We start from the raw sequence: 27,343 nt of genomic DNA on the forward strand, positions 1-27,343 counted from the left end.
GGAGACTCGTGGGTGGAAGTGCTTCACCGACAGTTCCAGGCTTCGCAGGAGGAAATGCGGAGGGAGGTGGAGTCAATTAGAAACAATATGGACCAACTCAACGCCGCTATCGAATCTGCACAGCAGTCATTGAATCATAACCGGAACGCGAATAGGATGGACCGTAACCCACTTCCAAAAGTAATACCACCAATGTACCCTGCTCCGAGCAGCATAGTAGTGAAACCGCAGGAGTGGAAAATCTCGTTCGGCGGCACTGGAAGCGTAGCAGATTTCCGTTTTAAGCTGAACACCTTGTGTGAGCGCACACAATGCACGGACGAACAAATAATGGCTAGTTTCCACCTGTTTCTTTCCGGGCGGGCCGAAGAATGGTACTGGCTTTTCACAAATCAAAACCCAAACGCGACATATGCCTTTTTGTGCTACTCATTAAAAAGAGAGTTCGGTACTTTGAAAACTGACCACGAGATCATGATGGAGATCTCCATGCGGAAGCAGTGAACAAGCCAGTGCTATGACGTGTTCCACACGGACATAATTTCCTTGAACGCGCGCTTAAGAGAACCCATGTCGGAGATTCTACTGATTGACATAATAAAAAGAAACGTCAAAAGTAGCCTTGAGCTAATGCTTTTCAACGGAGATGTAAGGACCCTTCATGATCTACGCGATGTAGCACGCAGAGGTGAACAAGTGCTGAAAGAAAGCAAGCTGTTGGAAGCCAATTACCCAGGACAACATGTGAACGAAGCACGTGTGACAACCCCGAACTTGAAGAGGGAAAGCGAGGATGGCGAAATGGATCCGCAGATAGAGGCGCTGGAATATCGACGCAACAGGAGACAGGACTATTCGGGAATCCAATGCTGGAATTGCCAGGCAATGGGCCACTCCTATATATACTGTGAGGAACCCATTAAGAATCCTTTTTGTTTTAGATGTGGGTATAAGGGTGTATTTACTCCTAAATGCCCCAGGGACCATCGCAGGCAGGGAAACCAGTACCCGAGCGAGAAGGCGGGGGAACCTCGTTCGGCATCATAGCTCCTACACCCGCCAGTTCTCGAGGCGTCGTCCCGTGCACTGAACCAGAGGGTGGATCTCTCGCAGGTACCGAGTTGCATGGAGGTGGTGAGCTTCCGAGCTGCAGTGGTACCCTGGCAGAAGAACCCTCAAACGTAATAATAACTTAACCTGACAGTACGGACAATTCGAATAGTTCTGAATCCGAGAGTCAAACGTCCTCATCCACGATGGGCGATCCGATCAAGATTCTGCGACGCCAGCACAGGGATGTCGCTTGCCAAACGCAATTTTCACCAAACCTAGAAGAAAGGGAACCTAGGTACGAACCAATAAAGCATACCATTTTGGAGCTATACCCGGTATCGGACAATATTTTGAAGTGCAGGAAGAGATACCACAGGAGAGTACACGAGCGTAGACTACTGCAAGCCACCATGTTAACGCTTACAGAGGATGAAAGGCCCCTCGTAAAGGCTAAGATTAAGGATAGTTTTCTCGTAGGGTTGCTGGACTCGGGAGCCAACGTCTCCATCTTAGGGAAAATGGATTAGAATTCCTAGAGGATAACGGCTTCGATTATCAGCCCTTACATGCGTTCGTATATACCGCGGGCGGCAACAAGCAAAAAATTTTAGGCTCAGTATCTCTACCGGTCACCTTCAAAAATATCACAAAGGTTATTCGTTTTTACCTTGTTCCCTCACTGCTCCAAGAAGCGTACTTCGGGGTAGATTTTTGGAGAGCATTTGCGTTAGCTCCCGAAATATTCCCAAGCGTAGAGTGCATAGAGATTAGACCTGAAAAGGAAGAAGAACTTAACCTCCATGAATTGTCACCAGCCCGGAAATTAGAATTACAAAAGGTCATCGAGACGTTTCCTTCGTACGAAAAGTTAGGCCTAGGGCAAACTAGATTAGTAGAGCATCGCATTGACACCGGTGATGCCGTTCCCATAAAAAGCAAACATTTCCCTCTTTCGCCACCGAGGCAAGCCGAAGCTTTCAGCGAACTAGACAGGTTACTCGAATTAGGGGTTATAGATGAATCAAACTCTCCGTGGTGTAGTCCTGTGGTACTGGTTCAGAAACCAGGCAAAGTTAGGCTGTGCATAGTTTCCAGGAAGGTCAACGCGGTGACTAAGAAGGACTCATACCCCCTGCCTCATATCAACGGTTTATTGAGCAGACTGAAAGATACGCATTTTATTAGTGGCATTGATCTTAAGGACGCGTTCTTCCAGATCAAACTGACAGAGTCCTCCTAGGAAAAAACAGCATTCGCAGTTCCGGGGAGCCTCTGTACCACTTCAAGGTAATGCCATTTGGTCTGCGCAATGGACCGCAGACTATGAGTAGGCTGATGGACAAGGCAATCCCTTCGCGTCTGTGAGAGAACGTCTTTGTCTACCTGGACGACCTGATGATATGCAGCACTAATTTTGAAGACCACCTGAATTTGCTAGCGTAAGTGGCCAAATGTTTGAGAGACGCAGGGCTGACAATAAACGTGAAGAAAAGTAAATTTTGTCAGAAGGAAATACGCTACTTAGGGTATTTGATAGGCAGCGGGTGTTTAAAAGTGGATCCGGGAAAAATAGAAACAATGCAAAACTTCCCGATCCCTAAATCCCCTCGGCAAGTGCGTAGGTTTGTGGGCATGGCGAATTGGTACAGGGCGTTTATTACCAATTTTGCTGACTTGGCAGGTCCCTTGACCGACTGTCTCCGTAAGTTATCAGGCCCGTTCAAGCTTACCTCTGAAGCTATAGAGGCCTTCGAAAAACTAAAAGTAGCTTTGAGTTCCGCTCCGGTCTTCGCCCAACCAGACTTTTCCAAGGAATTTGTAATACAATGCGACGCTTCCAAAATAGGTGTTGGCGGAGTGTTGTTCCACGTCGATGACGAGGGCGCTGAGCATCCAATCGCGTTTGTGTCGAAAAAGCTGAATAATGCTCAACGCAATTATACGGTAACCGAGCTGGAATGTCTCGCCGCCATAATCAGCGTGAAGCGATTCCGATCCTATGTTGAGGGATTACCGTTTCGGACTATCACGGACCACTCCAGTCTCAAGTGGTTAATGACACAAAAGGACTTGAGCGGGAGGTTGGCGAGGTGGTCGCTCTTACTGCAAAGGTACGACTTTAAAATGGAACATCGTAAGGGCACCCTGAATGTAGTACCAGATGCGCTGTTGCGGTTTGATGCCGACGAGTTGACTTTCACTACCACACCCGGGGAAATAGATTTAGTCTCTCCCGAATTCTGCAGTAACGAATATTAAACTTGATTCGGACCGTCACCGAAAATGAGGAATCGTTACTGGATTTACGAGTGGTGGACGGGGTAATTTTCAAACGAGTTAAATTTCGTAAGGGAGTGGAAGGGGAGAAGACTCGCTGTGGCGATTATGGCTGCCGAAATTGTTGACTGAGGAAGCAGTGAGACTAGCACATGACGCTAACCGGAGTTACCATGGCGGGTGGCAGAAAACCTTAGAACGCGTTAGGCAGAAATACTTCTGGCCGCAGCAGGCTAAGGACGTCAGGGACTACGTCCAGCGTTGTGATACCTGCAAATCGGTAAAACCTACTAACCAACAGTCGAGGCCACCTATAGGGAGTACCTTCGAATCCGAAAGGCCATTTCAGCGATTATATTGCGATTTCCTAGGGCCGTGTCCGAGATCTAAGCGGCGCAACCAATTCCTTTTTATAGTATTAGACCATCTTTCAAAATACGTTTGGCTAAAGCCCATGCAGAGAGCCACCACTGGTAGCGTTATAAATTACTTCGCTTGCGAAATTTTTCCAGCTGTAGGGGTCTCTGAATTCATTCACAGTGACATGCCTCAACGTACAAAATTTTAGAGAAACTCGGCAGCCTTCGGGAAGACCAGGCTACGATAGTAAGCAGAACTGACAAGTTGACTAATAATCGTGAGCAGATCCGTAGAAATTTAGATCAGGCCAAGGATAGGGGAGGAACCACCTATAACAAGCGCTCTAGGCAAGTCAACTACAAGGAAGGTCAGGAAGTTTTCCGGAAAAACTTAGCCTTAAGTAACTTCAAACAGGGTATTAACGCCAAATTCCTGCCGAAATACCTTAAGTGTCGCGTGCTCCGAAAAATAGGCAATGCATTGTATGATCTCGAGGACCTAAACGGGAAATTGATAGGTCGCTTCCATGCTTCGGATATTCGTCCACAATGTACAAGAAAGAACGTTTCTTTGCCAAATTACAATTTGATTTTTTTTTATATCTACCTACCAATCGGACTTTTTTTGTCTGGGCGTTTTGGCAGTCGGGGACATCTAGCCCAGTATTCTCCCCGAGCACTGACCTCATAGGATGTTCACGCGCGTACTCACCGAAGACCGTGAACACCCTGGCAGTCCACGCTTAGGTTGGACTAGCCTTTCGGAGTTTGGACGAGTTCTCCTCTACCAAAATGTCTACCCAAATATTTTTTTTTGGCCTTCTGAGGTGGCGATAACCACTAGCCTTTCGGAGTTTGGACGAGTTCTCCATATCAAATTTGCTTCAGCCTAATTTTTGGCGGCTCTGCGATTATACAAAAGGATCGTATAACATCTAGTGACACAACTTCAACAGCAAGGGCGTCAAGCTCAGATACTGCTTCATTAGCACTATTGCTTACATCAACTGCACATCCCCCAACTATATTCAACTCATCGCAAAACACCCTCGCCGTGCTGTGCACATATTCAAGAGAGTATTGTTGAAGAACCAAAAGATTGCAACGAGGAATCGCAGGCCGATTCCTTAATCCAACTTACTTACTTACTTACTTAATTGGCGCTTAACCGTCTAAACGGTTATGGCCGTCCAACAAGGCGCGCCAGTCGCTCCTTCGCTCCGCCAGCCGGCGCCAATTGGTCACACCAAGGGAGTTTAAATCGTTTTCCACCTGGTCCTTCCAACGGAGTGGGGGCCGCCCTCTACCTCTGCTTCCATAGGCGGGTTCCGATAGAAACACTTTCTTGGACGGAGCATCATCTTTCATTCGCATAACATGGCCTAGCCAGCGCAGCCGCTGCGTTTTAATTCGCTGGACTATGTTGATGTCTGCGTATAGCTCGTACAGCTCATCATTAAATCTTCTTCGGTACTCGCCATCGCCAACGCGTAGAGGTCCATAAATCTTTCGAAGAACTTTTCTCTCGAACACTCCCAAAGCCAACTACCCAACTACCAAAAGAAAAAACAGGGAAATGCCCAGAAACTAGGAAAGAGTCGATAGCGCAAAGTACCGACATAGTTCATAACGACAAACCTCGTTTCTACTCGTCTATTTTGGGTGGTAATAAACCTTACAACGTCGTGTCGTGTTGACACAAGCTCAACGTAAAGAATATCCAGTTGAAGTAGGTCGGCGTTTCACAGTCACACCTAGTGAGGAAAGTTCTAGTGATTCCGATTCGAATTCGGACGGCACTAAACTAATTGTTGATGAAAACCCTTGGTATCCGAAGATAAACCCCTTTCTCTACGTTTACGAAGTACACCACCACCTTTGGAAAAGCGTCCAACACCACCTCCGCCTCCAGGGCCAGCAGTACGCTGCAGTGTACTACAACGAACGCCAAAATTAGCACCAAGTCATCCAGATCGTAAAGGTCAACACGAAGTTTATTGCCACCAGGTTCACTCGATCACCTCGGACCAGAGCGCAACAACCACCAACAGTACCGCGCGCCATAACCAACAACAGCGACAACTTCACCAGCAACAACAACATCACCAGTAACCACGCCGGCAGAGGCGGCTATGTAAGTACCAGCAATGTATAAACTTAGATATAATTAGTCAAAGAAGCTTCTAAGTAATACTTATAGAGTTTTATACAGTCCGGTTAAACTATTTAACAAGGGTCGATTTTTTTGTCAAATTGTAGTATTGAATACTTGAAATAGTTAGCTTTACAACAAGGGGCATACATTTTTTTTTATCATTTTAATAATATTTTATTGCTTTAAAATGATTGAAGTTAGCTCTATAAGTTTTTATTCATAAAAAGCGTCTTTATCATTTGAAAAGTTTTAGCGTTCCATTTTGGAGGTCAACCATAAATTTAAAAAAAAAAATAATTATGCACGAATTTGCTAAAAGGATTTCAACCTTTTTCTGATATCATACAAATACAATATATATATATATATACATATGAATCACTATTGCTTGCAATATCTTTCGAACAACAAGAAGAAAATAATATACGTGCATGTAGTACATATTGCTATCACAATTTCATCTTTATTGCTTTTGTAACAAATTTTCTTAGTACATATTACATATTATTATCATTATACTATGCGCATCATACCAAATTGATATTTTGTTACACTCAAAAATAAGTTCTACTACAACAACATAATAATTTTGTAAGAGAGCCCCAAGTATCGAAATTTGTATCCAAACTTTATAGTCCTAAAATATGTTTTGTGAATGGACAAAAAAAAAAAATTTCAACCAAATTCTTACTTGGTATGTAGTATATTTCCTATACATAAGTACATTTAATTACATATTTTTTCTCACACAAAGCGTTTATAACGATTAAAAAAAAAAAAGAGACATAAATATATGTATAATTTGAAATATTACGAGCAAAAGTAAGAGAAAAGAAAAGAACCCCCAACAGAACAAGCTTAGCCAGACTTAAGGATTCATATTAGATTTCGTTTTCGATTTCGGCCCAATAAAGTGTGAACTGTTGGATCATTTTTTTTACTCTCACTTTCTACACTACACACACTTGCATACATTTTCATAGTGTAAATAGCTATTCGTAGTTCAACATTTTTTTTTCTCGTTCTGAATTTGTCTTGGGACGATGCTATAAGCAGCCTTGTTTTGGCTTTGGAGCCCATGCTGTAGCCCCTGGTTAAGAAACCTGCACTATCTTATATTTTTTAGTTGCATACATACATTAATAGAAATGAATTGTCAATAAATTGTGTATTCTAAAATGGGAATGCTGACAGTCTTTCTGATTTAGAAGGCACTAGGTAAACCAGGTAAGGGGCCACCGAATTTTTAGGTGCGTCAGTGGCCATGGTTTTTGAGGGTGGGACAAAGCACCGGGCGCCGCAACACCACCCGCGGCGCCCCCTATATATATTCGGCCCATTTCTTTTTTTGTTTCTTTTCTTTTAAATTTTCAGCGGTTTTTTGAGTTTGATTTTCAGCGTTGGTAACCGGCCATGTCCGGTTCGGTAATTTTTTTTGCGGTTATTTTTTTTTTTGAATTTAAATTTTGAATGTTGTAACGGTCTGTCCGTGACATCCGGTTCGGCCGGATGTTGTTTTAATTTGAATTTGTAAGCGTTTTGAATTCGTTCTGCGCTTTTTGTCAGTTTTTTTTAAAGGCACGATAGGATTTTTTTTTGTTATGGCGCAGGACAGCAAGGTTGGCAAGAACCCAGCCCAGCCGACATGACCAGCCACTGTGCACCACAATATCATGCCGACTGCCTTCCTTGCTGCTCTCATAGGAAATGCGTTTCCATAACAATATGTATGTATTTTCATATCTTATCAGCTTGACATAGGTATGTACATACATATTTATGTAACATAAATGGTTAATTGTTAATGCAACATAAATGGTTAAGAATGCATACATCTGTTGAAAAATAATCTTTCGTTAAAAATATTAAACATTTCCTTAAAATTCTTCAAAAAAGTTTTATTTTTTGGTATTTTTGCATGTATCACTATCACTACATATTATAAAACAAAGTCGCTTTTTCTGTCCCATGTCCCTTTGAATGCTTAAACCTTTAAAACTACGCAACGGATTTTCATGCGCTTTTTTTTTTTAATAGATATAGTGATTGAAGTTTGTAGAATGTATAATAACATCCATTAAATAGTGGAGAAATACTGTTATTTTTGAAGTTTCTAATGTGATGTATATATGTACATATATAAGAGAAAGTGGTGTTAGTTACACTATTTATAACTCAAGAACGGATGAACAAATTTGGCTGAAAATTGGTAAAGGGGTAGCTTAGAACCAGGAGACAGACATAGGATACTTTTCGTCCTGTTCTGGATAGGGTCTTGAGATCACAACGTGGACCTGGGTAATCCTGGGATATGCATCTGACGCATATAATGATATGGAGTCGTCAGTCCGCTCACGGGGTGATTCCAGCTCCTCCTCAACTTGTACACTCCATGGCTTGGAGCGGGCTTCGTGGAGTAGCTGTTCCTCCTCATCAATCGAGGAGATGTGAATCATCGTGTGATGTTTTTCGCCGCATTTTTTACATCGGCCTTGGCTTGGGCACGCGTTAGAGCGGTGGTCTAGAGCCAAGCAATTTCCACAGCAGCTCCCGCGGATCGCTAAGTAAAGACGCTCCTCGGGTTTTTTGGCCCGAAATATGGGACACAGGCGTATGGGATGTTGCTTAAAACAAGCGCGGCATTCCGACGTATAACGCATGACGTTCCTGGCAGCATTTCGTTGCATAGCGGCAAAGCGACCCATTTTTCTGAAAGAAATGCAATATGTTTGACTGGGTCGAGTCATTCTCGAAACTGCGGGGGCGAGTGGTCCCTAATTGTATTATTGGGATTTGGGAAATTTTATTAGCGCGCGCATAAGAGGAAACATCTGTCGCTGCATAAAAAAAAATATTCATATGTGGCGCGCATTATGTGCATGGTCTCTTTCCCCGCACGTTATGTGCCTGGGTCTTTAGTGCCTTATTTTGTTTATTTTGTGTCAACCGGTAGCGTTTTAGCTAGCCACGGGCACACTAATGCTGCAGAAAAATTAGCATTTACGATTTTCGGTTCGCACATTCTGGTACCGAACCGGGTAGAAAGTGTATAGCGTGGGTTCTTTTGAGTCGCTGTTATTTGTGTTGTTGATGCTAGAAACCAACAACTTCCCTGCCCGCCACAAAAAAATGTTTGGACAGCAAATTGTATGCTATGTAAAGAAAAAAATAAAAAATGTTCGTTTTGGACGAAGAGAAAAATTTGTAGAATGAATCATTTTTTTTTTTTTTGTATTGCCCTCCGCTTATTTCTTCAACTTTTCCCCAATTACGCTTGTAGTCCTGTTTTATTGATCGCCTTTAGCAAACGACACGGTTCCCGAAGGGTATTTGGCTCCGGTACCGATTTTTCCGGGAACGGGTTTTTGGGTACCCGTTTGCATCTTTTTATGCATCCCTAATATAATGTGCATTTAAAACTCGGCATATATATGTACATACGTTGGTATAAGTATATGGACAGTCAGTGCACGGACTTTACCGCATTGATAGGTTTACTAACTTTTCTGGCCCATTTTCATTTTCTACTACTACTACCGCCGAGGCCCAAAATCTACCAATATTTCAGTATTTTCGCACTGTAAACGTATACTGCGATAATTTTAAAGTATTGAATTGCCGAGCCCACCCAACTAACATTAGAAGGCGATACTGACCAAACCAGACAATTTTGAAAAATTTGTGAAGAACTTAAACAGGAAATAAATTTTTGATGAGATAAATATAGTAACTGAGCACGCAAATATTTTCTGCGCTATTTTTCTCAGTATTTTTTTTTTTTTCGTGAATAATTTGAACGAAAATAAAAAGTTCTACGTAAACGAGAACATGCCGATATCGGTTATTTTGTGGCAGTACTTTTGGTACTTTGGAATATTGTTGTTGTGATTAGACGTTTTGGTGCATGTTTGTCAGTATTTCACACTCACGATACAGGAAAAAAGGTGAGTATCGTATAGGCATAAGCTATGTAGGTATATACAAATGTACATGTAATTTTGTCTTGTTTACGTGTTTTAAAGGTGTCATTTCCTGGAAATGCGCGTTATTTGTTTTACAATACATTATTAATTGTTTGGTACAAATATGAACTATAGCTGTTGTTTTCTTGGTAAAAACTACCAACTACTACTATTTTCATTTTTTCGTCTACTACCATTCCCTTTTCAGAATTACGCTCACTGGTACCAGCATACCAACGGCAAAGACAAAAAAACGCACATTCATACATACCCGTGTATAGAATTTAAAATTCCTATGAATTGAAACAACGGGAAGTGTATCAAGTGATTTTCCGTTCGTTCATTTCATTTTTTACTACGGCGTGCACAAGATGGTCAATTTATAGCTACATTCAGGGGACACGTTCAGGCAGCGTATAAAATAGCTTGGTCTGGAGATTCACGTTTAATTGTTAGTGGTAGTAAAGTTTCAACGTTAAAAGTTTGGAGCGTTCAAACGAAAAAATTGTCCCAAGAACTGCCAAGGCATGCAGATGGAAAACTGTGGGATTACTAATGCCGGTACGTCAATAAGAGGCCACAATCAGCAAAAAGGTTATTCAGAAAAAAGTCTCAACTCTAAATGCACAATTTGAAAGCGAATAATTCGCCACCGTACGTATATGAAAGTAGGTATATTTGGAGATTATTTAAACCTTAATATAATTGTAAAGACGGAGTTGACGTAACCGAGCACATTTGCCCAGTTTTAAATTCTTTTTTAATTGATTTGCAACTTTGCTCTGACGTAGCGACAGGTGTCTGTTGTTTGGGTCAGTGTCAATGGGGCGATCTTGTACAGATTGATCCCTAAATGTTGGCGTTATTGTACGTTTAGAACGTGAGAACTTCCATGGTTTGGGTATGCATGGCAAAGTAATTGAATGCAAACCTAGGTACACCACTGCATAAGCGTAGAGAGAATCGCAATCCAATTGCTTTGGATGCTGATCAAAATCAGATGAGACGACGTGATATAGTAAAAGTAAATGTGGGCCACATGGGGGCGGCATGCTGGCTTTTTTGATGCTTTCCCCGTCATCAGTTTCTTCAAAAATTCGTTTTGTTCTTTTACCAAGCTGCTGTGATTATCCTCTCTCCCATTTTGTGGTGTTGTGGAAACAAGAAGAGTCGTTACGACTCGACGCGTTTTTTTCAATTTGATCACAATCATGTGTTTGTGCATTTTTATCATTTTCATCCATGAAATTCGACCTTGTACTACTTGGAAATTTGTTTGTGAAATAAGCTGTGGCGCAGCCACATCAAAATCGTTTTCTGAACTTTCAGCAAATTCTAATGCAAGCTTGGAGTCGAAAAGATCAATCTGTTCCTGCTGTTTATTCAGTTCCTGAACGCGTTTACGATTCTGGCACTACATACCTTGCAAGACCATTTCATAGCCCTTTTTGTTAAATCAACCTGATATATTTGACATTCAATGCATTGTACAATTCTCAATTCCTGCGGCATTTTTCTCAAAAACTTAATCAGTGCCAAAAACAAATACTCAGACTTGGATGATAGCGTTTGAAGGTTGATTCGGCCTTAATATTCGAATTACCATCGATTTCTAATATTAAAATAAATTAATTTGAATAGTAACATGCTGGGCGAAATAAAACATCTCTATCGCAGTTTAGACTTCTTGCATTGTGGCATGTACAGAAATGGTGGCATATTTGTTAATATTCGAATTACCATCGATTTCTAATATTAAAATAAATTAATTTGAATAGTAACATGCTGGGCGAAATAAAACATCTCTATCGCAGTTTAGACTTCTTGCATTGTGGCATGTACAGAAATGGTGGCATATTTGTTTGTGAGACACAACATTTACAATTGGCTGGCGGTAGGAAGGGTCAAGTTAATAGTGCTGGCACACTTAGCGGTTTCGGTTATATGTCGCCACGCATACAATCGCCAATGCACCCCTCGGGTGGCCGTGGAGGACGTGGGGTAGCAGAGGTGGACGTGGCGGCTTCAGAGTAATACGGGATCGCGAAATATTAGGAAGAACTATTAAAATTAGCGGTGGACCATATAAAAGCGTTGTTGCCATTGCTAAGGATGCCACTGAGAGTAAAGCACGAGTCGAGTTACATACTTCGTGTCAAACTATATCTGTTGACCGTAATCATATCGCAATGGTTGGTATGCCTGGAAAAGAGGGTGACAGCGTCTACATATGGCCGTACACCAGCACGTACACCTGGCTATGGCTCACAGACCCCAGTGTATGCTGCGGCTGGTTCGAAGACACCATTGCTAGGCAATGAAACGCCCAATTGGGATTTAGAGGGTCGTACACCTTATAGCGCAGCATGCCACCACGTCATGGCGCTTGGGATCCTAGCATTGCTAATATACCAGCATGCACAAATGACTTTGACTACACATTTTAGGAGCCTAGCCCAAGTCCTGGTTATAATCCCAGGAAACCGGGTTATCAATTGAATACACAATTTGCTCCACAAACACCAGGAACTTTATACGGCTCAGATCGTAGTTACAGTCCATTCAATTCAAGTCCTATTCCAACACCATCACCATATCCAGAGGTAATCCACAATCACCGTATAATCCGCAAACACCAGGTGCAAGTTTGGATTGACCAATTGGCGATTGGTGTACCACAGATATTGAAGTTAAAATTCATACACATGACGATGCTGGTTTAGTTGGACAAACAGGCATTATACGTACTGTATCAACTGATGGTTGCTCTGTATTCTTGCGTCAAGAAGATCCCAGTGTATCGATTGTAAGTGAACATTTGGCACCGGTACTATCAGAAGTAGGCGATGAATTTAAAGTAATTTATGGTGACTAGAGGGAATCGGTTGGTAAGGTGCATTCAGTGTCGGATAAGGATACTAGCGTTTGTCAGATTATTGATGAAATCAAATTGCTTCCAACAGCTTATTTATGCAAAATGAAATCTGTTGATTAAAATAAGTTGTTTGAATAAGAACAAATTTTAGCGAACTTTGTATAAATTGTACGCAAATCACGTTGGATATGCAAATAAAATCAAAGACATAAAACTCCAACAAAAGCGTGGGCCTGAACGATCATTTGTCGGTGCCCACAACTACCACAACGCAATGCCTGCTCTTGCCGACCACGCTAAATGGGATCGGCTTGTCCGGAGGAGGACAAGCTTTACGATTCCGAAGCACCTACGGTTCCCCCCGCAGCACTGGAAGACGATGCAATAAATGTCCTTGGTGAGTGGTCTCCAGTGGGTAGGGTAGAACGTCTTCTGGAATATCTACATATTACCTGTGATTTTTCAGGGTGGAGGCAATCGCTTTTGGCAAGTAGTTCGCACAAGCATAGTTACGCTGGTGAGTATGTCACAATGACATGCATTAAAATCACTCAGGCGAGTCAAACTGGGCATGTGTTGGATGCATCGCGATATGCACAAGAAATGATGTTAAACCTAGAGGGCAAAATTTTAATCCTCTAAAGAATGTGGTTGCACCAATAGCACAAGCACCACTTTTCGTTATAATTTTTTTTTTTTTTATGAGTTTACGTGCTATGGTCAACACACTGGTGGAGTCAATGCATTAAGGTGGTCCCTTTTTTTCCGATTTAAGAGCTATTGCCCACGCCGCATTTAGGTGATCAAATTAGAATATCCCTACATATCAATACCATTTGATCACTCTTTCAGACTGAATAATGCGTTATCATACAAATTAACAACAGGGATAGCCAGATATGAGATTGGGAATGTCCAAAAAATTTAATATATGTAGTTTTCCGATCACATGGTGGGATCATATTTGAATCCAATGTGGTTACTTCAGGTGATCGAAAGTTTGGACTCATTTTCAATTCAGCTTTCTAACTCCTTTCTGGCTATCTTTGTTGATTGAATAATGAGTTTTATGCCAATCTCACACAGAGGCTTAATGAAATAATTATACGTGTTTTCTACATTAAAGCCCTATCGAACTCAATCTTCGATACAAAATACAAATTCTTAACTGTCTCATTATTGCTTTATTGAATGCCTAATCCAGTGAAACAGAAAGCAGAATTCATGCTTTTTGAGCCTATGCATGAGATATAACGTATACGTATATAAAATTCAAAAGAAAGAAACTGATCGAATAGAAAAAATTTTATTTAAAAAGGTCATATCTACACGGAAAAACCCTAATGTGTTTTTACATTTTAAAATGTGAAAGCACACATTATTTTTTCATTTATCAAATAATTTGAATTTTACATTTTTAAATGTGTTTTTGATATGAAAAAAATGGAGATATTATATTATAATAATGTGTTTTCCACACGGAAAATAGGAAATGTGTACCTCGAAAAAATGTTGTAAATTTAACATTACTTAAATTTGGAGAATAAAATCAAAGCACGAGAATTAGTATCGTTTATTTCGACAAACAAACAGAACCGTAAGCAATGTTTATATGTATGTTTATATGTAGCTTGTCGCCGTGACGTAAGGACAGAAGAATCATGCAAATATTCATATGCATGGAGTTTTCATTTGCCTTTTCATTCCGATGAATGTAATCGCGAGTTAGTGCAACAGAAAATACACTACTGTACCGATAACATCATCCCATGTATGATATAGAATCAGTAGTTTACATAAAAAGTATTGTCCTCTTTAAACATTGTCTATCTATCTATTAACCATTATCAGAAACCAAAACATTGTAAGCAAAGATAAGATTTCTATTTAAACATAAACCAAATACAAACATAAACAAAACATAAACAAAACCAAATAAAATATTATCAGCGAACAAAAGATTTCTATTCAACCATTGTAAGCATAGATAAGATTTCTACTTAAACATTATCAGCAAGATCCTTTTTTTGAACATTATCAGCAGCCACTAAACAAAAGAAACCAGAGCATATAAATAGACGATTAAGCATAGAAATAAGTTAGTCTTCTATTACACTGAAGCATATGAACTTCAGTTTAGAATTCATTAAAGTACATATAGATACAAATAAAGTATATTGTTTTATTTAAAATCGAAAGTATATACTTAACTGGGGGCTCAATAAGTGAATAAGTGAATAAGTGAATAATAAAAGGAACTCCTAAAAAATCAAATTCCACACGTCCTGAAAAAGAGGACAAGGAGAACCAGAAAATAAAACTGGACCTCTTCCGCAAAAAACGATTACAAGTGTTTGACCAAAGTAGGGGAATCATTATGGAAGCAAGGTTAGTAACCTTGGAACAAGCTCATGCCGCTATAGAAGCACAATTAGCCCAGCTGCGGCAAGCGCAAGTACCTAATATCGAAGAATTCCAACCGATAAGTCCCAGGATAAACAATGCAAATGAAATAAATCTGAGACTATTCGAACGGCTACCAGTGTTCAACGGAGACACATCCAAATACAGGACATGGAGGGCAACCATTATATCAGCAATGAGTCCCATAGAAGCATTTATTAATACCAAACCATATTACGATGCATTATTTATAATACGTCACACGAAGATCGAAGGAGAACCAGCAACTCTTCTACAGAATCATGGCACAGTGTTCCACTTACAAGCAATACTCAATCGCCTAGATTACAGCTACGCCGATACTAGAAGCTATAACGCCCTCATAGAGGAAATGAAAAGACAAATACAAGGAAAACAGACGCTATCCCAATTCCACAGCAAGATCTGTCAAATCTTTAATTTAGCAATGACTAAATGTGAAATTGATTACCCAGGGAATACTCACTCTCTACAGCAGGTCACAAAAGAAATGGCCATAGATTGCTTCCGCAATGGCATAAATGATGAATTTACTCAACACACATTATATGCAGCAAAACCAAGAGATTTAGAAAGTGCATACGCAATTGCCACGGAGATTCTTTATAAAAGGCAGAATAATCCGATACGACGAGAAGCGTATAACTACCCTAAACAGCCACAAAATGAAAGGAGGTATCAACCAGGAGTTCAACCTATTCCCCATATGGGAAGATCAAACCCGACACCAATGGACGTGGATACATCAATAGGAAGATTCCGGCAATCCACGAATAATCAGCATCAACAACAGCAATCGTATCAACAGAATCCTTTCAGAAACAGCTATGAACGACAAAGAGCAGGATATGCACCTTTAATCCCAATAGAGGAGAACCATTTAAACGAAACCACCAACCAACGTCATCAAGATATAATATAGTACCGCAGAAACTACAAAGGATCAATCAAATAACGGATAATAATAGTGATCAGTCATTAAAGGTAAATATAGATGAAAGTGAATTTGAAAATAGAGCTACTTTTTTAGACGAGTAAATAATCTGCCGTGTCTTCAGATTATTTTACATGATAATAAAAAACTTTTAGTTTTAATAGACACAGACTCGACATTAAATTATATTAGGAAAAATATTCCAAATGGAAAGACCTTCCCAGTTAAACAATTTGTTAGTAGAACTCTGAATGGTTCAAACACAATAAACTCAGCTAAGAAGATAAGAATGCTAGGACAAGAATTAGTATTTTTTGGAATCGAAGAATTAAAAGAATTTGATATGATATTAGGAGAACAATCCTTGAGAGAAATGAAGGCTAAGATAGATCTGTTCGAATATAAAATGATGTATGTCAGGAGAACAGAGCAGAAGAAAAAAGAAATGGATGTCAATCAAGTAAATTTCACAATAGATGAGAGCAAATATAAAAAAAAGGTTGAAGAAATTATGAGAATTAATGAGGAAACAAATCCTATTTTACCATTTACAACAACAATTGAAGCCACGATTCGCACTAAAACTGAAGAGCCAATATGGACGAAACAGTACCCTTACCCCTTTTCAGACAATAATTTCATAAATAAAGAAATAAATAAAATGCTAGAGAATAATATAATTAAACCCAGTAAGAGTCCCTATAACTCACCCGTTTGGACTGTACCAAAGAAAGGAACTGACGAGTTAGGAAACCCTAAGAGAAGAGTGGTCATAGACTTCCAGAAATTGAATAGCGAAACCATTACCGATAGATATCCCATACCTGATGTCAACATGACAATACAGAATTTAGGTAAAGCAACTGTTTTTACAACCCTAGATTTGGAAGCAGGTTTCCATCAGATAAAAATCAAGGAGTCAGACACCGAAAAGACAGCCTTTAGCATAAACGGAGCAAAATATGAATTCTTAAGGCTGCCGTTTGGACTAAAGAATGCACCTTCAATATTTCAAAGATGCGTAGATGACATATTAAGAAATTACATAGGAAAATTCGTACATGTATATATAGACGATGTGCTAATATATTCATCCTCACATGATGAACATATGGAACACATAAGAATTGTTATAAATGCACTGCGTCAAGCAAATATGAAGATTTCATATGAAAAATCTCATTTTTTCAAAGACAGCACTGAATATTTAGGACATATTATTAAACATAACAGAATAACTGTAGACCCACAAAAAATTGAGACCATAAAAAACTACCCTGTGCCTATGAATCTGAAAGAATTAAGATCATTTTTAGGGCTAGCAGGATATTATAGAAAATTCATCAAAGACTACGCCAAGATTACCAAACCCCTAACATTGTTTTTAAGAGGAGAAAACGGTATCGTAAAGAAAAAGCAAAGTGAAAGAATGCAAATAAAATTAGATGAGGAAGCCATAAAAGAGATGAATATATTAAAAAAGGAATTACAAGCACAAGTCGAACTCTTTCAACCCGATTTCAATAAACCCTTTGATTTGACCACGGACGCAAGTAATTTTGCCATAGGAGCTGTGTTATCCCAAGGTAGAAATCCCATTTGTTTTATATCCAGAACACTAAGCGAGACGGAACAAAAATATAGCACAAACGAAAAAGAATTATTAGCCATAATTTGGGCACTACAAAAGCTCAGAAACTATTTATATGGACGATCAGACCTTACAATCTATACGGATCATCAGTCCTTAACCTACTCTATTTCAGAGAAGAACCCTAATAGTAAACTAAAAAGGTGGAAAAACCAAATAGAAGAATACGGTGCCAAATGGGTATACAAACCAGGTTCTTAAAACATCGTTGCGGATGCACTAAGTCGGCAACAAATTAATCAATTAACCGTCTCAGAATCGCAGCACTCTCAACTCAGCTCACCCACTGAAACCATAAGAAGGGTAGGCACTAGCTTAAACCATTTTAATAATCAAAATATTATCCAAACTAACAATGGATTAGTAAGAATAGAAAGTAAAAATATATTCGGAAAATTTAGACATACCATATACTTCACAACTATAGAACAATTGATAAGTGATATTAAAGGCGTACTACACCCAAACAATATTAACGCCATAATCACTACCGAAGAAATTCTATACAAAATAAAAACTACACTAGTACAAAACTTTCCCAACCACTACTTTTGTAATAACAAATGCATTAGACAGAGACATCACTGACGAAAATGAACAGAATGAGATAGTTGCTTGGTGCTTTCGCCTTCAATGTAGCCAATTACAAGAAAAAAAAAAAAATTATACGAACAATAGAACACCACGAACAAAAAACTCAGAATTTAATTTTTTCTGCAGTTGCTGGAAAAGAAGATCCCTCCTTTTCGAAAAGAGGCACGTATTTGGTTAGGTGCAACCTCTATGGGTAGTTGCGCATGGATTTTTATTTTGATTGTATTTATAGTTAAGAAGGAAATGGTTGCTTTCCATTTTGACTATTTTTTAATAGCTATTTCAAGTTTTTGGGTGATGGGATGAATCCTGATATATTTTGTTGGCCTCGCGCCTTTGGCCGAGTGTGTAGGTGTTCTGTCATCCTCGCTCGGGGTGAGCGGGTGAAGTTGGGTTGATTTGCTGTCCTCGCTCTGGGAGAGCGGGTGAATTGTGGGTTGGTTTTTAAAAATGAAAATCTAGTGGGCCGAATGCCTTTCGGTTCTGTGGCAGATATCGAATCTGCGTTAGGTTATTGCTTGGCCTCGTTCCTTTGGCTGACTGCATCAGCGTTCCGTGGCAGACCCTGAGTCTGCGTTAGGGTTCTGGTGTCCTCGCTCGGGGTAAGTGAGTGAAGTGGGGTTTGGTTTTGAAAATTAAAAATAAGTGTTTTCTGGCAGATGGGGATCTGCATTAGGGTGGTTGATTGGCCTCGGTTGGCGAGCGCTGGGTTTTTGGGGGATTATCGATAGGGAAGTGGAGTTTGGAAGGGAGTGAGGGAGGGGAACGGAGGGATTGTTACGAGGAGTTATTGGCCTTCTCGCAATCCGTCCCCTCCGTTGGGAAGAAGGATCAGTTTGACCAAAGGTCGTCTGACTTGACCCTTCTCGGTAAAGGGGTCGACTACACGTACTCGGTTATCTTCTCCGGGGTGTACGTTGACGACTCTACCTAGCCTCCACTCATTGGGAGATAAGTTGTCCTCTTTGAGGAAAGCAAGATCTCCCACTTTTATATTTTCTTTGGGATGCTTCCACTTCACTCGTTTTTGAAGTTCGGATAGATATTCCACCTTCCATCGTTTGCAGAAAGTGTGATGGAGGGCTTTGAGTTTCTGCCATCAATTGATCATCGAGGCAGAGCTCTCACTGGCATCTGGTTCTGGTGGAGCCAGCAGGTGGCTGCCGGTTAGGAAATGTCCGGGGGTTAGTGGTTCCAGGTCCGTTGGGTCATTCGATCCTGGACTGAGAGGGCGCGAGTTGAGGCAAGCCTCAATCCTGCACAAAAGTGTTTGGAACTCCTCCATAGTATATTTGTGGGGAGAAGCAATCTTTTTGAAGTGGATTTTGAAGCTCTTCACTCCCGCTTTCCACAGGCCGCACATATGCGGAGCGGCGGCGGGAAAAAAATGCCAGCTCAATGCTTGATGGCTATACTTTGAGACTGTTTTGTCTCGGCTTTCGGCCAGAAAGGCTTTAAATTCGGATCGTAAAGATCTTGATGCTCCGACAAAGTTTGTACTATTGTCGGAGTAGATGTTCTTCGGACATCCTCTTCTCGCGATAAAACGCGAGAAGGCTGCGAGAAAGCATGGGGTGCTGAGGTCACTAGTGGCCTCTAAGTGAATGGCCTTAGTGGAGAAACAGACAAAAAGGCATACGTAGCTTTTGACAGTCGATATCCTCTACCGCGGTAGCTTTTGATGTCGAAAGGCCCCGCAAAGTCTACCCCGGTATTGGTGAACGCGCGGGTAAAAGTAGTCCGTTCGCAGGGAAGGGTACCCATAAGTTGGGACTGTGCCTGCTTTCGATGAATAATGCAGGTTTTGCAATTGTGGATGACGGCTCTGATCATGGTCTTGACATTCGGTATCCAGTATTGGGTTCGGATGAGACGGAGCATGAGCTGGTTCTCGCCATGAAGGGAGTCATGATGAGCCATCATAACTGTAAGGCGAGATAGCCTACAATTGTAAGGCAAGATGATCGGATGACGCTCGTTGTATGACATGTCTTTTGACGCCCCTAGACGCCCCCCTGTTCTAATAATATCATCTTTGTCGATATATGGGTTGAGTGACAGTATTTCACTCTTTCGATCGATAGGTTCCCTATTTTTCAACTTTAAATATTCTTTCCCGTGAATTGTTTCTGGCATACTCGTATTAATGCTTGAGTCGTTGCCTTAATCTCATCGGCTGAGATTATACACGACCTTTCGTGGAACATTGCTTTAGTTTTTGGGTAAGTTCGTTTATAAAATCTCCTAACATAGGATAGAACCTTTAAAGCCCTGGGTAAATTTGAAAAACGGTCGAGAATATCTACCTGATCTACCCTTGTCGTGGCATATGTTTGTGCCCTCTTCTCCTCAACGGACGTTTTGTATTCGGTCTCTTGTGCTGGCCAGTGGGAATTGTCTTCTTGCAGCCAGGAAGGTCCCTGCCATCACAAGGAATTATTCACCAACTCTGATGCAAGTAGTCCTCTGCTTCCTAGATCCGCTGGATTAGATTCCGAGTCCACGTGAAGCCAGTCCTTTCTACCGACCATATCGAAGATCTTAGTGATTCGGTGTGCGACGAAGGTTGACCAGGAACAGGGCGGCTTTCTTATCCATGCGAGTACGATGGTTGAATCCGTCCAGAGGTGAACTTTTGCTGGCCCAAATGAATGTTTCGGAATATTGATTCCATGATTTCTGCGAGCAGCACGGCGCCGCAAAATTCTAAACGTGGTAGTGAGATGGTTTTCACTGGGGCTACTCGGGTTTTGGCTAGCAAGAGATTTGTGAAAATTTTATCGTCCCTTTTTACGCGCATGTAGATTGCTGCTGCATATGCCTTTTCCGATGCATCGCAAAAACCATGTATTTCGATGTCGTCCTCGGGCGTAAAATTTACCCATCGCGGTATCCTAATGTTATCTATTTCGTTATAGTGTTGGGTGAAATTTTCCCACCGTTCTAAGGTAGCTGGGGAGACAGGTTCGTCCCACCCGGTGCCCTCTAACCAGATATGCTGCATTAGTATTTTTGCCACTATGACCATTGGTGCAAGCCAGCCTAAAGGGTCGAAAAGTTTGGCTATAGCGGATAGGATTGCGCGTTTGGTGGTGTTCTCGCCATTCCCTAAAACTCCTGCTGTAAAGTAAAACATGTCTGAGTGCGCGTCCCATCGTATTCCGAGTGCCTTCACCGAGCTAGCCTCTTCAAACGCTAGGAAGTCCTCGCTGAGCAAATCCGTTTTGGGGATGTCCTGAAGGATTTCCTCACAATTTGATGTCCACTTGCGCAATGGAAAGCCAGCTGAGTGTAATGCTTCGCAAATTTCGTTTCTTGCTCTGATGGTTGACGCTATTGGCAAGGATTTTCGGCTGCTAATATCGTGTTGTATAATATGTAACTTCCAAACTTCTTTGTTATGTTCTATTGGGTTATGCTGTGGCAAACAAATTCTCGTGGCAAACCTTTGGCAAATTGTGCTGTGTTGTGGACTGTAATTTGTAGGTGCTTTTAGTTCCTTTTTCGGGGAGTAAGGACCAATGTTCGGCCTGGGTGCGTCTGAAACCGGCAGTGGGTAGGCGCACACAGGTCGATCTCGGAATGGATGGGTCACTCGGCATAAATAGAGAAGAACGCAAAAGAGGAATTCCTCGTTATAATAGTGTTTTAATTAGAGTGTAAGAAACTATACAATATGTGTAAGGTGAACTGCTTGGCGGTCAATCGAGAAAGAGGCCTGTTATCCCGTTGAGGACAACCGCTAAGCCGCGAAAAAGTCCTCTGGTGGTAAGGAGGGGAAAGGCCACACATACAACCACCCCCACATATACGTGCATGGGTGCTGACAACCTGCACACACACACGTGCAGGTGTATGACTCGCATGCATGTGCATGCATGCACACACAAATACGGCGTGAGTGTGGGTGGATGGAAATATTATTAAAACGTTAGGGAGGGGTGCCGTCAATCAGGTAAAAGTTAGGCATTGGGCCTAAACACTTACAGAGGCAATTTCCCTTAAACTGCATGCGACTTGATGCAGGTAGCATAGCGAGAGGTTTTCCTACGGGCCTCCCGATGTGTACTCAGCGTCAATTCTGATAAAATTGAGCTTGTCTTATATACCAAACGATACAAAAAACCATCGTTAAACCTACCTGAACTAAATGGTGAGCGCCTAAGCCTGGCAGATAAGGCCAAATTTCTAGGCGTAGCTCTGGAAAAAGCTGAACTGGAAGGACAACGCCATTCAGCGTCAAAGGAAAGCGTAGATTGCATTATATACGTGTAATAGAGCAAAAAATGGGGACTAATCCCCATCATATGCAGATGGATTTATACTGCAATCATCCAACCCATACTGCTGTATGGAGTTGTCGTATGGTGGCCAGCCTTGAGAAAGGCGCCAAAACCTAAACTTGGTGGGCAAAGTCCACAGATCCAGCATGATCATCATTAGCGGTGATCTAAGAATAACGCCTAGCGAAGCTCTTCAATTCATTCTTAACATCGTGCCATTGAATTTAGATGGTTATCGAGCGGCGGTAACGTCAGCCCTGCGCTTAGAGGAGTTGTCCTATTGGAACGAGAAGATCACAGGACACTCTATTATACTAAACAAATACAGGGTTCTTCATCCCAGCACGGATCGTTGTGCAACCACATCAGTTGCGGAAACCAACTTTAAGATAAACATTTCCAGTAGGAATGACTGGACGGAGTCAGACACGTTCCCTGCTGTTGCCGGCAGTATTTCCATATACACGGACGGCTTTAAGCTAAATGGTAGAGTTGGAGGTGGAGTTTACTCAAGGGACCTTGACCTCCAGCCCTCCTTCAGACTACCCGACCTCTGCAGCGAATTCCAAGCAGAAGTTTCAACCATCACGGAAGCCGCGGTTAGGATAGGGACATACAATGTCGGCAAAGAAATCTTTATTTTCAACGACAGCCTGGCTGCTTTAAAATCTCTTGGCTCCTACTCATTCAATTCTGAACTAACACTAAACTATCGCCGTTCTCTTGAAGATTTGGCTCACCAGAACATCCACGTTCAACCCGACGAAAGATGGCAACAAACATCGGTGTGTCGAAAATCGAAGGACACCCGGCCAAAATGGGATCCTAAAGGTCCCGTCACGTGTACAACCTAAGTAAGGATACAATTTCCACACTTGTGGGGGCACTAACTGGGCATAGTTAGGAGCGCCTTATCGTTGATGCTACAGGAGTTGTAAAGGGAATGAGGAGGAGGAAACGGTGGTTCACCTTATCTGCAACTGCCCGGCACTAAGTGACACATTTGTGGTTGCGGAGAATGACGTCAAGGGCCTAGTATGTAGATTTCATTAGGAATTTATTTTATCCTTAATACTATTAGAGTCCAAATCTTCGTTTAAAGTTTAAGATATCTGAGTTATCGGGAAGATCCTTGAAACTCGAAAGCGAAATTTTCAAGTTCGGACATTGTTTAGAATTTTCACGATCCCTGGATCACCTAGCAAAGTTTTATTTCCTTAAACTCTTACCGCGTCTCGATACAGTTTCCAAGTTTCAAGACTCTAGCTCTCCAGGACGTTAATCAAAAATGGATTGCAAGAGTCTCCAATTTTGTGTAGAAATTGGTGGAAAAATATCAAACGAAACTAATATAAAGGAAATAAAAAGAAAGAGAATTAGTGGGAAATCCGGAAAGTCGTGAAGGGTCAAAATGAGAAAGGACAATATCGGAGGTATAACTAAATAAAATCATTTATTTAAATAGAGAGTGATGTACGAAGTTAGTTTATTTGCGGCAGTAACGCGCTGAGTAATAACTAGATGCTAGTAAATAAATAAACTTATCGTTCCTGAACAATCATCTTTGAGGCGTACCCAAATCCCAATAGTTCATATTTCATAACATCGATACATCATTTGTATTCCTATGTTTAATTAAATTTGCTTTTGTAAGCTGCTATAAAAATCTCAGGATTGTTGGCTTCTAAGCCCTGAATTTTCAGGAGTTTAAAATTTAATTCATACCTTAGGTACTAATTTTTCATGACAGGTTAAAACTCGAATTGAGGAAACCAAAAACCAAATTTAAATTGCTTATACATACCAATACCCAACCGTAAATGCCTCAGACATGTTACGAAATAAAAAAGTGCTAAAAATAGTCACAATTACATCATTTTCCTTTTCACATCCAAGAGTCATATTTCTTGTTTTTGTTTACGACAGGTTACCGACTTTAGTTACACAGACGCTGGTGATGATTATTTTTTTTAATAAATAAATGCGTATATGTATGCACTCAGTTCGATTTTTCCGTTATTTGGTATATATTTTTTTACTTCCTTTATAGTAAATTAATTTAAAGTTTTTCTGCAAATTTCAGTACTAAAGTGTGAAACCCTGCAATCTTTTTTTATTTTCTCTGGTTAGCTTAATTACTCACACATCAATACCTACAGAACCATAGAGGTGGATACAGTTTTCAGAGGACTGCCGCAGAAATTTTTAAATTTTTCTCGCAACATATGTTACTAGTATTCAGCACCACATTTAAAGATTTCTTTCATTTGTAAATATTTTTTTGCTAAGAAAACTGCTTGACAAATCTCTTTGGGAACAGGTCCAAACCTTACGCGGTTAGAAATATGAGCCTAAATCTGAAACATTCATCGGTTTAAGCACTTTATGAAAAATGTTTCTACCAAATTGGAAACCTCTCAACTTAATACTTTAATTTTTAATTCGATTTGATTTCAATTTAAAACTTATTTGAGCAATAAGTTAAATTAATAAACAAACTGTTATGATCTTCATTGACTGAGTGTGCGATAGGCACATTCACGGACAAAAGAGCAGCAGTGCTTGTGGCAAGGTGCAATGACCACGGCATGTGCACTGGCGTTTAGGCCCGGAGCTTCAGCTTCGTGGATAACGCGATCACTGCACAGCACTGCTCTCCCCAGTCAATGGTCAAACACGATAATTATTTTTGCACACTGGGGATATTCACACAGAAGAAAAGAAGAAAAATAGAAAACAAACCTTCGCATTTGCATGCCACACTTCACTAATACGACACCCTCAACTTACCCTTATGCCTGGCAGCTCGTTGTTGCAACATTTGGTGGCTGCCTCTGTACCCACCCTACCTTTGGCCTCATTGATGCTGTTGAGGCCCCAATACATTACCACTAACTCCGGTGTCTCAAACCAAATCAAACAAATTAGTTACCCATTATGAATTATTATTATTTAAAACAAATTCAATCCATTATACATTTCGTTTCTTAGTTTAGTTGACCTAAACTTAATTAATGGAATTTACTTTGATTTTTAAACGAAGAAAATCACTAAAAACGAAACAGCTCAATGAAAAGTTATATAGTGGAACTTTAGTTGCTCTCCCTAGAACATTAATTGTATATGGCAATTCAAAAATCAAATAGCTATACACATGTATGTAAATATGTTTTTACGTTAATATATACACATGCATAAAATTTAAAAATTATCTATCAAAAAAAGTTCAAGTAATAAGGAAAACTACCCTTGATATATATATCAGCTCATGTACGTATGTGCATACATGTGCATGTACATTAATATTAATGAATAATCAAAAAAAAAATATTTTTGATAAACGTTTGCTTAGTTTAGTTGTCCTACACTTAATTTGTGAGACTTATTTTGATTCATAGTCCAAGAAAATCATTATAAACAAGGCTAAGTTCGGGTGTAACCGAACATTACATACTCAGTTGAGAGCTGTGGAGACAAAGTAAGGGAAAATCACCATGTTGTAAAAAGAACCTAGGGCAACCCTGTAATGTTTTTGTATGACATGTGTATCAAATGGAAGATATTAAAGAGTATTTTAAGAGGAAGTGGGCCATAGTTCTATAGATGGACGCCATTTAGGGATATCGCCATAAAGATGGACCAGGCCTGACTCTAGAATTTGTTTGTACGATATGGGTATCAAATGAAATGTGTTAATGATAATTTTAAAAGGGAGTGGGCCTAAGTTCTATAGGTGGACGCCTTTTCGAGATATCGCCATAAAGGTGGACCAGGGTTGACTCTAGCATTTATTTTGTACGATATGAATATCAAATGAAAGGTATTAATGAGTATTTTAAAAGGGCGTGGGCCTAAGTTTTATAGATGGACGCCTTGTCGAGATATCGCCATAAAGATGGACCAGGGGTGACTCTAGAAGTTTTTGTACGATATGAGTATCAAATGAAAGGTGTTAATGAGTATTTTAAGAGGGTGTGGGCCTTAGTTCTATATGTGGACGCCTTTTCGAGATATCGCCATAAAGGTGGACCAGGGGTGACTCTAGAATTTGTTTGTACTATATGGGTATCAAATGAAAGATGTTAATGAGTATTTTAAAAGGGAGTGGGCCTTAGTTCTATAGGTGGACGCCTTTTCGGAATATTGTTATAAAAGTGGACCAGGGTTGACTCTAGAATGCGTTTGTACAATATGGGTATCAACGAAAGGTGTTAATAAGTGTTTTAAAAGGGAGTGGGCCTTAGTTGTATGGGTGGACGCCTTTTCGTGCCTCTAGAATGCGTTTGTACAATATGGGTATCAAATGAAAGGTGTTAATGAGTATTTTAAAAGGGCGTGGGCCTTAGTTCTATAGGTGGACGCCTTTTCGAGATATCGCCATAAAGGTGGACCAGGGGTGACTCTAGAATTTGTTTGTACGATATGGGTATCAAATTAAATGTATTGATAAGGGTTTTAAAAGGGAGTGGCCCTTAGTTGTATATGTGAAGGCGTTTTCGAGATATCGACCAAAATGTGGACCAGGGTGATCCAGAACATCATCTTTCGGGTACCGCTAATTTATTTATATATGTAATACCACGAAAAGTATTCCTTCCAAAATTTCCAAGGGCTTTTGATTTCGCCCTGCAAAACTTTTTCATTTTCTTCTACTTAATATGGTAGGTGTCACACCCATTTTACCAAGTTTTTTTCTAAAGTTATATTTTGCGTCAATAGACCAATACAATTACCATGTTTCATCCCTTTTTTCGTATT

General features: G+C 40.5%; 1 pseudogene; it reads left to right on the forward strand.

Moving 5' to 3' along the window:
* Positions 1–12,801, forward strand: part of LOC137235086 (transcription elongation factor SPT5-like) — a 31,249-nt pseudogene extending 18,448 nt beyond the window's left edge.
* Positions 12,802–27,343: the final 14,542 nt, after the last annotated feature.

This window comes from Eurosta solidaginis, chromosome X (assembly GCF_040869045.1).
Source record: "Eurosta solidaginis isolate ZX-2024a chromosome X, ASM4086904v1, whole genome shotgun sequence".
Lineage (NCBI taxonomy): Eukaryota > Metazoa > Arthropoda > Insecta > Diptera > Tephritidae > Eurosta > Eurosta solidaginis.